The sequence below is a fragment of the Amblyraja radiata genome, chromosome 1 (genome assembly GCF_010909765.2).
Source record: "Amblyraja radiata isolate CabotCenter1 chromosome 1, sAmbRad1.1.pri, whole genome shotgun sequence".
Classification (NCBI taxonomy): Eukaryota; Metazoa; Chordata; class Chondrichthyes; order Rajiformes; family Rajidae; genus Amblyraja; species Amblyraja radiata.
The window spans coordinates 138,011,310-138,026,136 of NC_045956.1; the positions used below are offsets into that span (position 1 = coordinate 138,011,310).

At 43.7% G+C, this 14,827-nt stretch overlaps 1 long non-coding RNA gene across 1 annotated transcript; it reads left to right on the forward strand.

The window, feature by feature from the left end:
* Positions 1-841: 841 nt before the first annotated feature.
* On the forward strand, positions 842-14,403 carry LOC116975732. The gene is made up of 3 exons (XR_004412764.1): positions 842-969; positions 3,824-3,828; positions 14,393-14,403. It is a non-coding gene; the product is annotated as an uncharacterized LOC116975732 (long non-coding RNA).
* The last annotated feature ends 424 nt before the right edge of the window (positions 14,404-14,827 follow it).

A 14,827-nucleotide genomic window follows, 5' to 3' on the forward strand; every position in this document is an offset into this window, starting at 1 on the left:
CTCCTCATGTGCCAGCACGGCCGGCCGCCTTGCACATGTGCACTGCCACGGCCTGCACATGCGCACAACCACGGCCAGCACATCTTCAGCCGCCCTGCACATGTGCACTGCCATGGCAACTGGTCAGCGCCGGGCACTTTCCCCCTTCCTTTGCATTGTGTGAGATCTGGCCGCCATTGCTGTCCGGTTGCCGCCATGCCGCGACCACTGAAAACCAACGTAGAATCACTCCCTGGAGCTGGAGTAACTCTTACTTTTTGCTTTCCTGGTCTTCCAAAAATATTCTAAATGGAATTTTAACTGGAGGTGTTGGAGGGTCCACCACCAAACTCCAAATCTGAACAATAACAGCCTATTACACTTTATCTGTTTATTTATTGTGTATAAATATATATTGTCTATGGTATATGGACACACTGAACTTTTATCTCATGTTCTGTATTATGTTTACATATTCTGTTGTGCTGCCGCAAGCAAGAATTTCATTGTCCTATCTGGGCCACATGACAATAAAACTCTCTTCAATCTTGACTCTTGACTTGGACTTGGACTTAAGCAAAAAAGGGTTCTTGGGGAAAAAAGAGCCAACTTAAATTTAGTTGCGTCTGGTTGGGTAACTATGGTAGGGTGAAGACTATTCCATCCTTTAGTTGTGCGGGGATCTCCATGGAGCAGCCAGCATCTCTGGATAGAAGAATTTGGGTGATGTTTCGGGTAGAGACCCTTTTTTAGATTTCCTCTGGTTTTAGTGTTTTTAGTATAATTTAAAGATACAGTGTGGAAACAGGCCCTTCGGCCCACCGAGTCCACGCTGACCACCGATCACCCGTACACTAGTTCTATCCCACATATTAACAATGTAAATCACGAGTCAAGAGTTTTTTATTTTCTCACGTCCCAGTTAGAACAATTAAATCCTTACTTGCAGCAGCACAACAGAATATGTAAACATAGTACTCTGTAAACAATGTTATATACAAGAATACAAAACAGTGTATATCTATATATATCTATATATATATATATATATCTATATATATATATATATATATATTTGTGTTTGTGTGTGTGTGTGTGTGTGTGTGTGTGTGTGTGTGTGTGTGTGTGTGTGTGTGTGTGTGTGTGTGTGTGTGTGTGTGTGTGTGTGTGTTCTAACGTATAGTATTGTGTGTGTAGGAAGGAGCTGCAGATGCTGGTTTAAACTGAAGATAGACACAAAAAGCTGTAATAACTCAACAGGTCAGATAGAATCTCTGGACAAAAGGAAAATATTACATTTTGGGTTGAAAAAGGTTCCTGCACACCTTTGGAATGTGGAAGGAAACAAGAGCACCCGGAGAAAACCCATGCGATCAAAGGGAAAAGGAGCAAACCATACAGACAGCACCCATATTCATGATCAATTCCGGGTCTCTGGCACTTTAAGGCAGCAACTTTATGTCCAATGTACTGCCCCATAGTCTTGAACTGAATTAAAACATACAGTAGCTGTAAAGGGGGACATAGAGTCACTTAGAGATTTAAGACTGAAAATGGATAGTTTCTTTTTTTTAGTAACCAAAGTTATCAACGTATAGTTTTTTGTGTGTTGGAAAACCAAATATAGTGGCACAGCTGGTAGACTTGCTGCCTCACACGCCAGAGATCTGTGTTCGATCCTGTCCTCGGTCACTGTCTGTGTTCAATTTGCACATTCTCCCTGCAAGCATGTGGGTTTTCTCCCACATCCCAAAGACGCATTGGCTTTGTGGGTTAACTTCAAAGTATCAAAGGTATTTTATTGGTCACATTCACATACACCTAGGTGTAGTGAAGTGAAATGCTTCTTGCCATTTTGCAGCACATAAAGAAGGAATACAGACATAACATTAATAAGAGTTTTAAACATAAAGAACATCCCCCCACAATGGTTCCCATTATGAGGGAAGGCACAAAGTCCAGTCCCCAACCCCAGTTCACCCATAGTCGGGCCTATTGAGGCCTCCACAGTTGCCTCTACGGAGGCCCGATGTTCCAGGCCGTTCTCGCCGGGTGATGTTGCTCCGGCGTCGGGAGAGTCCTCTCAGCGGCTTGGGAACCCTGGAACGGCCGCTTCCGTACTGGAGGCCGCGGATTCGGAAGCCAACAAGGCCGCGCCGGTTGGAGCTCCACAACTGGTGATCTCATCTAGAGATCCCAGGCTCCCGGTGTAAAGTTCAGCGCCGCCGCCCGCAGCTGGTCGCTCCACAGTCCCGCAGCTCCGCGATGTTTTCTTCAGCGATCTTCAGCTCACCGGAGCTCCAGCGCGGCGACCCGGGCAAGGCATCGCCCACTCCGCGATAGCGCTCCAGCGCTGTGCCGCCGCCGAAGCCGAGGTTGTGGGCGGTCCCCGACAGGAAGGGGAGGAGCCATCTTGGGGAATGGCTGCTAACCAGCAGCCGTCCGTTTAATTCATTTTCTTTGAAGTTTTTAGTAAGTCCTGTGCTTCGTCTGTTGGAGAAATTGACTTTTTAATGTGGCGGGCAGGGGGTAATTATACTTCTAAGTCCCTACCTGGTCGGTGAGGCAGCTTTTTCTCCGGGCTGCCCCGTTGACCTGTCCTCGTGGCCTACCAGCGGGCGTGGAGCGCTGTTTCCTGGCGGGGACCGCCCAGCACCTCGGCTTCGGTGGTGGCACAGCGCTGGAGCGCTATCGCGGAGCGGAGCGGGCGATGCCTTGCCAGGGTCGCCGCGCTGGATAGACGCGCTGGAGCTCCGGTGAGCTGTGACCGCCGAGTATCCACTGTGGGGGGATGATTTTTTTTTGTGTGTAAGTTAATATGTTAGTCTGTGTCCAAGATGGCTGTCGGAAGGGAGAGTGGACGCTGGCGCGGTTTAGCTGCCGCTGCTCTCTCTTCACATTGTGTTTTTTGATTTTTTGTCTTTGGAGCGATTTCTGTCTTTAATTTGTATACTGGTGATGTCCTTATTATTTATTTTACTCCGACTATATGTTTTTTCTCTTCTGTTAATTTCTGTAAGGTGTCCTTGAGACTTTGAAAGGCGCCTGCAAATAAAATTTATTATTATTATTATTATAGGAAACGCCGCTCCAGGCCCACTGGTAGGCCGCGAGGACGGGTCGAAGCTGCAGCCCGGAGAAAAGCTGCCTCTCCGACCAGGTAGGGACCCTGAAAGGTAGTTTCCCCCCCCCCCCCCCCCCCCCCCCCACCCCCCACATAAAAAAGTTGTCTCTGTAAAATTGTCCCTAATGTGCAGGGAGCGGCTGAGGGAAGTGGGATAACAGAACTTGTGTGAATGGGTGGTAGACAAAAAAGCTGGAGAAAATCAGTGGGTGAGGCAGCATCTATGGAGCGAAGGAATAGGCGACGTTTCGGGTAGAGACCCTTCTTCAGACTAATGTCCGGGGGTGGTGGCAGGAAAAAGAAAGGAAGAGGTGGAGACAGTCGGCTGTGGGAGAGCTGGGAATGGGAGGGGAAGGAGGAAGAAAGCAAGGACTACCTGAAATTGGAAAAGCCAATGTTCATACCTCGAGGGTGTAAACTACCCAAGCAAAATATGTGGTGCTGTTCCTCCAATTTGCGGTGGGCCTCACTCTGGCCATGGAGGAGGGCCAGGACAGAAAGGTCGGATTCGGAATGGGAGGGGGAGTTGAAGTGCTGAGCCACCAGGAGATTAGGTTGGTTATTGCGAACTGAGTGGAGGTGTTGTGCGAAACGATCACCAGGCCTGCGCTTGGTTTCACCGAGGTTGATCATACGCTGAATAATCCAACCACATTTTTGTTTGGAAGTGGAAAGAAATAATAGAAATTGCATTCATCGCAACGTGTAAAAAGAGTTGAGATAATGTATTATAATGTTGCTGCATGTCATTATGGTATATATCATGTCTTGATTGGTGAATATGTTTAGTTTGTGGCTTTATTTGAAGCAGAAATAATATGTGAATGCTTCATTGAGCATAATTTCGACTGGTAACTACGCACTTTGTCCGAGCACATTATCGCACGCGTCATGCAAGCCGTCTTAAATGACCACCTAAACTGCCATTTGGCAACCTAAAAAGCTGCCTAGGTTGCCCGGCTGGAAACAGAGAAAAAGAGTTAAGTGAGAGCCCTGGGTATGCTGAACACCCACTCTACTCTACTCCGACCTACCTGCGTTTGGTCCATATCCCTATAAATCCCTTATCCATGTACCTGTCTAAATTATTCTTAAATCTTGCAATAGTAACTGCCTCAACAACCTCCTCCGGCAGCTCGATCCATACACCCACATAACTTGTGTAAAAAAGCTACCCCTCAGGTTCCTATTAAACTTTCCCCCACACCTTAAACCTATGTCCTCTGGTTCTCTATTCCCCTGCTCTGGGCAAGAGACTTTGTGCATCTACCCAATCTATTCCTCGCACAATTTTGTTCACCTCTATGAGATCACCCCACATTCTCCTGCATTCCAAGGAATAGAGCCTGCTCAACCTCTCCCTAAAGCTTAGGCCCCTGAGTCCTGGCAACATCCTCGTAAATCTTCTCTGCACCCTTCCCAGCTTGGAAGGATGCAGATGTCCAAGGATGCCATCTGTGATTCGGGCATGGTTAGGTCTCAAATATTGACCACCCAATCGAACCCACCCTGGATATCAACCGATATGTCGACCAAAAGACTCTAAATTTAGTGCAACTTAATCTTTATTAGCATTCAAGTTACCCAGGGACACATGCAAACCACTGACTTCAGGAACATCACTTCTTACACTAAATCACAACTGTAACGACCTGGACTCAACTATTACCCATATGAATGAACAGGCCAGATTTATTCTGCTGGTAAGGGGTATTCTTCTCTGACCTTCGAAATCAGGGCCTCCTTCTTCTGATAATTGTTGCCACTGATATTTCAGACTGCCCTTCCTTTATACAATGCCCCTATTATAAACCATGGCTCTCACGACTCTGAAGTAAATCATTTCAAGTCACATTCTAAGGCTGAATAAACAATGCACATCTTCTTTCTTTATCCGGTTAGAGATTTCTTAATTATGTTGCCGTTTCATTTTTTCTTTCTCATCGTATAGTTCCTTTGCCAAAATGGTTATTCCCAGACACCTTATCTTTTTGGACACTGCACAGCCATGAAGTTATCTTCAGCTATGCTGTCACCAGAAGTTAAACATGAGCTTTTTTCACTGTAGTTCTTTGTATTTGTGTTGCCAGCATTTCCCTCCCTCTTTCTCTGGCTAGCAGCGTCCTTTCAAAGCCTGTCAAGATATTTGACATTAAATCTCCGGCTACAAACTCCAGCCGCTATGCAACTGTGGGCCATCGCGGGGTCGTGAGTAGTGGCCCAAAGAGTCATACCTTTTTCTGGTTGCCGCTGGATTTTCAACATTTCGAACATTTTCGGCGACCTGTTACGACTATGAAGGGAGCCAGCAAGTCGCCAAAACACAAATAGCGTAAGTGGGACAGGCCCTTAGGTGAGGGGTAAATTGTTTAGAGGGAATCTATGCAGGAATTTTTCACATGAAGTGTGGTTGAATCTGGAGTGCACTACTTGAGGTGGAGGCAGGTAAACAACATTTATGAAGCATCTGGAAAACAGCTGAATCAGCAAAACATACAAGGTTGTGGACCAAATGCAAGTGAATGGGATCAGTACAGAGGATGCAAAGTTTGGCATGGACAGGATCAGGCTGAGGGGCTATTTTAGTGTTGTACAATTCTATGACATGATATTTATTCATTCCTCTTTATCCATAGTATATGTTATTTCTTCAAATGACTCACATTCCCTTTCATAACGCCAGTTGAATTTCCTCAACTGGCATTGCTACAATGACATTCATAATGACGTCTCATGTTTTCCATGACAATGTTAAAACAATTGGCCTTTAATTTCCTGCTTTCTGTCTTTTTCCCCTTTTGAATTCATTATTTTCCATTAAGTATTTTAAATTAATATTAAATTAATATAAATTTTTTCTCAAATTTAGGGAAATCTGGAAAATTAAAATAAAAGTATTAAATTTCTTATTTGCTACTCTCAAGCCACACCATGCCAGGGATTGACATACTGGCACTGCGGTAGAGTTGCTACCTTACAGTGACGGAGACCCGAGTTTGATCCTGACTTTGGGTGCTGTCTGTACAGTATTTGTATGTTCTCCCCATGACAACATGGGTTTTCCCCGGGTACTCAGTTTCCTCCCTCACTCCGAAGACGTTCAGGCATGTAGGTTGATTAGCTTTGGTAAAGATTGTAAATTGTTCCTAGTGTATAGGATAGTGCAAGTGTACGGGGATTACGAGTCTGCGTGGACTCGGTGGACCGAAGGGCCTGTTTCCGTGCTCTATCTCTAAACTAAACAAAATTAAACAAAACATACGTAAGCCAGGGATTAGATGATCCACTCACTGCATAAAACCCACTTCGGTTCTTGATAATGATTTTCACTGTCTACTTTACTACCTATTTGTGTTTCACCTGTAAACTTACTAATCATGCCTTGTACATTCTCATCCAAATCATTACTATAGATGACAAACAGCAATGGGCCCAGAACCGATCCTTGGTCTACACCACTAATCACAGGCATCCAGTCCGATAAACAACCTTTCCCTGCCTCCCTCTGCTTCCTACCTTGAAGCCAATTATGCTACATTATGCTATGTTTCATGCTATACCCATAGTTCAATTGAAGATGAAGGAAAACGAAGATACAAGATACAAGATACATTTATTTGTCACATGTGCCAGTTGGCACAGTGAAATGTAATCATAGATACATAGAAAATAGGTGCAGGAGTAGGCCATTCGGCCCTTCGAGCCTGCACCGCCATTCATAGAAACATAGAAAATAGGTGCATGAGTAGGCCATTCGGCCCTTCGAGCCTGCACCGCCATTCAATATGATCATGGCTGATCATCCAACTCAGTATCCTGTAGATGATCCACTCACTGCAGAAAACCCACTTCGGTTCTTGATAATGGCATTCAATATGATCATGGCTGATCATCCAACTCAGTATCCCGTACCTGCCTTCTCTCCATACCCCCTGATCCCTTTAGCCACAAGGGCCACAGTACAGCCATACAGCCATACAGTAAAAATAAAGAACACAACATAGAGTTGATAGAGTTCAACATAAAACATCCCCACACAGCAGAATTAAAGTTTCCCACTGTGAGGGAAGGCACCAAAGCCAGTCCTCTTCATCTAATGTTCCCCAAAGTTCACCCGTGGTCGGGGCCTCCCCGAGCCCTCCGCAGTCGCCACTACGGGCGGCCCGATGTTCAGGCCCGCTCGCCGGGGTGATGTAAGTCCGACGTCGGGGCTTGGGGACCTCCTCTGCGGCCTGGACATCAGAGTCCGCTACCTCCTACCGGAGTCCACGGCTCCCAAAGTCCGCAGGCCGCGCTGGGCGGAGATGCAGCGCTGGCGGCCTTCGGCAAAGGGCCCCAGGATTCTGCGATGACGGTCAGCGCCGCCCGCGTTGGAAGCTCTCCCAAACCACAGCTCCACGATGTTGGAGCAGCGGCCCAACCCTCTGGAGCTCCAAACGGTGACCCAGAGACACATCGCCCGCTCCGCGGTGAATCCAGCGCCGCGCCGCCGCTGTTGAAGCTCTGGTCCGGTCCCCGGTACCCGGCAGGAAAGGCCGCTCCGATTGTATGTTGTGCATATTGGCGTTATTCTGATACTGACCATTAAGTGTTGACTGGATAAAATTCATCAAGTTGCCAGTATCAAGTTGTCAGTGACCATTGCACGGTGGCACAGTGATAGAGTTTCTGCCTTACAGCGCTTGAAGCGCCGGAGACCCGGATTCCTTTACTCAAGAAAAGCGGGATTAATGTCTATGCAATATTTCAATAGGTGACTGATCATATTTATGTGAAAGGTGGACATTTCCAGCTGAATCAGTGAAGCTCTGTGACGAGATATTTTCTCCTGGGTTTATTTTTGTTTGGATTAGAGATACAGTGTGGAAACAGGCCCTTTGGCCCATTGAGTTCCTGCCAACCACGACCACCCATTCACTAGCTCTATTCTACACACCAGGGGCAATTTACAGAAGCCAATTAACCTACAACCCTGCACGGCTTTCAAATGTGGGAAGAAACCGGAGCACCCGGACTAAAACCCACGCAGATACAGGAAGACCGTACAAACTCCATGCAGACAGCGCCTGGAGTCAGGATCTCTGATGCCACAAGGTGTGCTACCCCTTTATTGTGATAGGATGTTAAAATCATAAAATGTATGAAAATCAGAAATGTATGTTTGCTACCATGTGGAAAGAGGCCATTTAGCCCATCAAGCCCTTGTTGACTCTGTAATGATCAGTTGTTTCCATTCCTCCACCCTTGCTCTGCAGACCTGCAAATTATTTTCCCACATGCCTATTTGATTCCCTTTTGAAAACTATGATATAAAACCATTGAAAATTAAAACTATATTGTTTTTCCCTTATCAAGTATCTGTACACTGCGAATGGCTTAATTGTAATCATGTATTGTCTTTCCATTGGCTGGTTAGCCAGCAACAAAAGCTTTTTACTGTACCTTGGCACACGTGACAAAAAACTAAACAGAAACTATGAATTATGTGTGAAATATTGTTCTAGGCAGTGATTCGTACATTCCTGCTATTTTGTATTTTTTCTTATAACACCTCCTCTCTGCCTCTTCCTAAATCTATAATAAACAATAGAATGTTAATGTGCAGAATTGAACTGCAGATGCTGGTTTATACCGAAGATAGACACAAAGTGCTGGAGTAACTCAACGAGTTAGGCAGCATCTCTGGATAAAAAAGATTGGTGACATTTCAGGTCCGGATCTTTCTTCAGATGGGTCATTAACATTCAGAATGTTAATGTTTCAATTCAATGAACTTTGATCAGGACTCATCAAAACCAAATAAACCTGAATGTTGGTTCTCCTTCCATAGGCACTACTTAATATGCTGAGAACACTCAGCTTTTCCTGAGACATCCTGCTTTAATCTTTAGATTGTGCTCCCAAGTCCTTAAATGCTCAACAGACTACAGTCGATTCTCCCTATCTATGTTATTAATTTCTCTAAATATCTTAAGATATTCACTCAACCTTTAGTTTGTCAGTTTCTGTTGCACAACCTTTGGAGCCCAGATATTACATTGGTTCATCTATGATGTGGCCCATCTGAAGCCTCTATCATTCTCATCACATCCCACTGCATACCAGGTATAGCCCAAAGCCAGTCATGTATTGCTCTCTATTGCATTTTAATAAACTATTCACCTAGATCCAAAATCACTTGTGAGTTCCATGGATTTTAAACAATTATTATACTTAGGATGTACTCTGATCAATCCTAAGTGCCATGGAGCTCCAAAATGGCTGATTTCACATTTATCTATGCAGAAACAATTTGTCACACTTTTATCCATTAGATAAACTTTCTCTCCGTAGTCTTCGACTAATCAAAAATCTATCAATCACCGCTTTAATAATACCCAATGAATTGGCTTCCACTATCGTCTGTGATAATGAATTCCACAGATTCACCACCGACTGGCTAAAGAAATTCCTTCTCATCTCCATTCTAAAGGTATGTCCTTTTATCCTCAGGCTGTGCACTCTGGTCATGCTCTCCCAATACTGGAAATATTCACTCTATCTAAGTTTATGTAAACCTGTTTAAGTTACTTTCAGACAGCACCTGCTTGCTAAACACTTTAACTCCCCCTCCCATTCCCACATTGACCTTTCTGTCCTGGGCCTCCTCCATTGTCAGAGTGAGGCCCAGCGCAAATTGGAGGAACAACACCTCATTTTTTGCTTGGGCAGTTTACACCCCAGTAGCCTGAATATTAATTTCTCTAACTTCAAGTAACCCTTGCCTTCCCTTTCTCTCCATCCCTCCAACCTTTCCAGTTCTTTGACTAGTCAGACTGTCTTTGTTTACATTTTATCTCAGTTTGCTTTGTTGACACATTCTCCTAGCTAACAATGTTCTATTCTACATTTTCATTGATCTCATGTCATTTGTCTAATTTTCACACCTTATACTTCCTTATCTCTATATCTCCCCTTCCCCTGACTTCCAGTCTGAGCAAGGGTCTTGACCCGAAACGTCACCCATTCCTTTTATCCGGAGATGCTGCTTGTCCCGCTGAGTTACTCCAGCATTTTGTGTCTACCATCTATATGAACGGTTACAACCCAAACAAAAATTCTCATTGGGGCCCACCAATCACAGTGATTTCCAGTTCAAAATGCCATGGAAATGGCTGTTAATTTGACATTCATTGGTCATTTTCATCATCCTCTTCGTAATGATTTATTAATTCAATGATTTCAATGTTTTTATCTCTGTTTTCCACCCAACTAGTATATAACAACATATGTAGCCATGGTGAACAACATTTAACACTTTCTAAAATATCTGACCCTCAAATACTTATTGGATGATCATATTTGACTTGGCCAAACTAGATAAGCTGAAAAGGGGTTGGACAGGCTAGATGCAGGAAGATTGCTCCCGATGTTGGGGAAGTCCAGGACAAGGGGTCACAGCTTAAGGATAAGGGGGAAATCCTTTAAAACCGAGATGAGAAGAACTTTTTTCACACAGAGAGTGGTGAATCTCTGGAACTCCCTGCCACAGAGGGTAGTCGAGGCCAGTTCATTGGCTATATTTAAGAGGGAGTTAGATGTGGCCCTTGTGGCTAAGGGGATCAGAGGGTATGGAGAGAAGGCAGGTACGGGATACTGAGTTGGATGATCAGCCATCATATTGAATGGTGGTGCAGGCTCGAAGGGCCGAATGGCCTACTCCTGCACCTAATTTCTATGTTTCTATGTTTCTATGAAAACATGGTTATCAATTGTGATCTAAATAATAACATCTAAATAATACTAACAATTGCTCACCCTGACATGTTCATCTTATTTAATATTCAGGTCTGCCAAGCTAGTTCATAAAGAATTGCTATATTTATTCTGTTAAATAATGCAGTGAATCAAAGCAAACCATTGCCCCATGACTTGTTTTCATTAAGGTGATCTTTTAAATGGACTAAGAGACTTGCTTCAGATGACTTTCAGTGCAATGCTCTTCAGCTGTTCTTAACTGGGTATTATGCAAACATAATGACTATATTAAGAACAGTTTACAACCTACAATTAAAACATAATGTTAATGAAGTAATTAAAAGAGAAGCAGATGGGTAAATAAACTCATGCTTTAACCATTTATTATTATTCTTCACAGAATTTAAGAACTTCAATATTTTACTTTACTGTTGTGTTTTAACCCTTTGCATTATTTCCATTGAATAACTAATTCAAAGCAATATCAGCCAGCAATTTAATAATAGACAATAATGGCCAATAATCATGAATATTTTAGAGGATGAAATTACCTTAAAGGTTATTTATAATAGTTCTGTTAGAGCATATGCTATTTTAACAGATTTTTGATTCATTTACTTTAAAGAATGAGTGTGCTAAAACACTAAAAAGGAACTACACCAGTGACGTGCGGTGAGGTCAATGGTTGGGGAGGTACTGGCTAGTATCAGTGGCTCGGCCCTCTCTGTATTGATCACCGCGTCTCCCCGAGGAGAGAGAGGAGTGGAGCCGTGGCTGGGAGGGAGGGAGAGAGAAGAGAAGGAAGGGAGGGAGGGGGAGAGAGAGAGAGAGAGAAGGGAGAGAGAGAAAGAGGGGAGAGAGAGAGAGAGAGAGAGAGAGAGAGAGAAGGGAGAGAGGAACGATGGCACGTTATAACCCGCAGCCGTCCCATTTTGACCGCCGCCAAACCCCCCACCGCACCATTGCACCCTTCTTCATGGTGGCCCAGCGATGTCTCTGCTCTGACAATTCAAGGGATTTAACCGGTAACAACACTAAGAGCAGCCCTGGGCCGCCGCATTTCCCTACTCGAATTTGAGTTTGAAAAATCTCGTGATGGCCTGATGTGTCCCGCGGGCCATATTTTGAGGACTCCTGCCTTACAAGATCAAAAACAAAAATGTACAGAAGTACAAAAATTGATGACTATATTATTGTGATAAGTATAGATCTATTGAAAAAAAATCTAATAACTTTCTAATGTACTGACAAAGTCTACCTTCCCATTGACCGTTTTTCGCCGAGTGGTGTATGTTGCTCCGCTCTATGATCTTTGGTCAGTGCCACCAGTGGTGGAATGCAGTGCTGCGCCACCGCTGCTGAAGCTAGCTAACGTGGAGGGGGAGCGAGGTAGCGTCAATTATGTGGGCTGAGCCTACGTAATTGACGCTCGCTCTTCCTCCACTGGGCTCAAGACATGCCCCCTTGTGAGGCAGATGTGGTCGCTGCCTCCCCTGGTGCTTTTTCAATGCAGTTTTATGTGAGACCAGCGAGCACAAATTTAATATATTTATATGTGAAATAAGTTACCTGGACTATGGAAGGTGAGGACATTTAATGAAGGGGTTTACAAACATTACATTGGTGACATACATAGAGATAGTAACAGGCACACGCTTATTGCCCACGCTCCATCCAGTTTCTGAGGGGTTGCACAATCAGAGGGGAGGCTCAGCTCATCGTTGCCTCACCTCTCATTTCTCCCTGTATTTGCAGCGGAGCTGTGCAAATTTGGCGATTTTGACTATAAAAAATTATTAGATTCAATAGAAATTACATTTATAACACAGATCAGTAGAAATATCTTTATATTTATTTTATTTTATTATTATTTTTCTTTACTTTTCTTAACAGCTATTTTCATTGTGAGTATGACAGGTGAGGCTCTGCCTTCCCTGCCTCGCCTGACCGCACATCCCTGAACTACACATGTATTCATAATTAAGCATGAACACAACTGAAAGTAAATTTATCATCCTCCAATTTTCAAATTTGTGCAAATTATTCACCAATATGCTGGTGTATAATTATTTTTTTAAGAATTACAAAGACTAACTCTGTATTCCCGGCATCTTAAATGTAGTTTTGCTCTGAAATTCATGCTATTCTACAATTGGTGCAGAACGAGATGTCAGTTTGCAGTCCTAATTGATGGATACAATCTCAGTGCAGACTGTGGTCAAGCAATTCTTGTCATTGAGATAACTCTCTAAATATTCTTCATTGCAATACTGCTTCTCATCTTGAACATGCTCTCTCCAGAATATAATTAAACCACAGGACATATAGGTAAATATTCAGCCTCTATAACCTTTACAACCTCCTGTTCAGAACCAAGATGATTCTGACAAGTCAGACTTAGAAGCCAAGCTCCATGCTCTTCCCCACTGATGTGTTCATCCTAAACATGTGACGTGTCAGCCTCTGTTACACAACACTGCTCCAGAATAATCAAAACCCCACAACAAAACCCTAGAAAACATGAATAATTTCACTTGTCTTGAAAGTCACCTCTTAGTGAAGACGGATATTAATAATGAAATTCATTACTGTTTTCATTGTGCCAGCACAGAACTGAACAGAAATGATCTTGCCTTCCCATGTGCTTTGGATACATGGACATAGCTCTTGAACACACAACCAATTCTATGTCCACAAAATCCTTCAAACCCATTGTCAAAGTAAATGAACCTATGCCAGTGTTCTCTTCAATGCTGTTCTAATGATGCTTATCGAGCTCCAGAGAGTGAACCATATTGGTCACTTACACCAGGCATACAGCACAGTGGATCGGACAGTAGAACAATATCATCATAAATTCAGCCATCCAGTTCAATGTATCTGTAAACTGTAAATGTAATCATGTATTGTCTTTCTGTTGACTGGTTAGCACGCGACAAAAGCTTTTCACTGTACCTCGGTACACGTGACAATAAAATGAACAGAACTGAACTGAATGCTGACCTCTTGTACTCTCTGTGTGGTGTTTACACATATTACCTGCGACACGTTAACATTCCTCCCACACGCTGCCAAAATAGCATGCCAAAGACATGCTGTTTAGGTGGGTTTTGACAAGTACGCTGCTCCGAACTCCAAGATTTCCAAGCAAGCAGAGGAAATGTTTTGAGGAATCTTTTAAGGTGACCTTGCAAAAAAATGCAATATCCTCACTGGTCAAAACAGAGAAGGAGCAATTGGGAAGCCACTGAGCTCCCTGAGTCTGTATGACAAGGATAGACACAAAAAGCTGGAGTAACTCAGCAGGACAGGCAGCATCTCTGGAGAGAAGGACTGGGTGACATTTCGAGTCGAGATCCTTCTTCAGACAAGGGACTGACCGGCTAAATGCAAACAATGGATGGAGTGCACAAGATCTCAAAAAACTCTTGGTACCCTTCCCTGAGGAACACAAGTGCCCCATCTGAGGCAATGTCAGTGGATCCAGTATTGAACTCTTCAGCCTCCGCAGAACTGGAGCAGAAACCATGGGGTTAGAAACTATGGGGTTAGAAAGGAGAGATAGATCAGCCATGATTGAATGGCGGAGTAGATTTGATGAGCCAAATGGCCTAATTCTGCTCCTATCACCTATGACCTTATTACTTATGACCTTATGACTTATGACCTCATGAAACAAGTTCTGTAGGATTCCTATAAAGAAGAAATGAGAAGCAAATCAATGGATGACCATCAGAACTAAAACGTTTGCGAAAAGAAAAGTTGATGAGGTTTGGCATTGTAATTGCATACATATTATGAAGGAATTTGTTGGGTCCACTGTTGTTTGTCATGTACATCAATGATCTGGATGATGGTGTGGTAAATTGGATTAGTAAGTATGCAGATGATACTAAGATAGGTGGGGTTGTGGATAATGAAGTAGATTTTCAAAGTCTACAGACAGATTTATGCCAGTTGGAAGAGTGGGCTGAAAGATGGCAGATG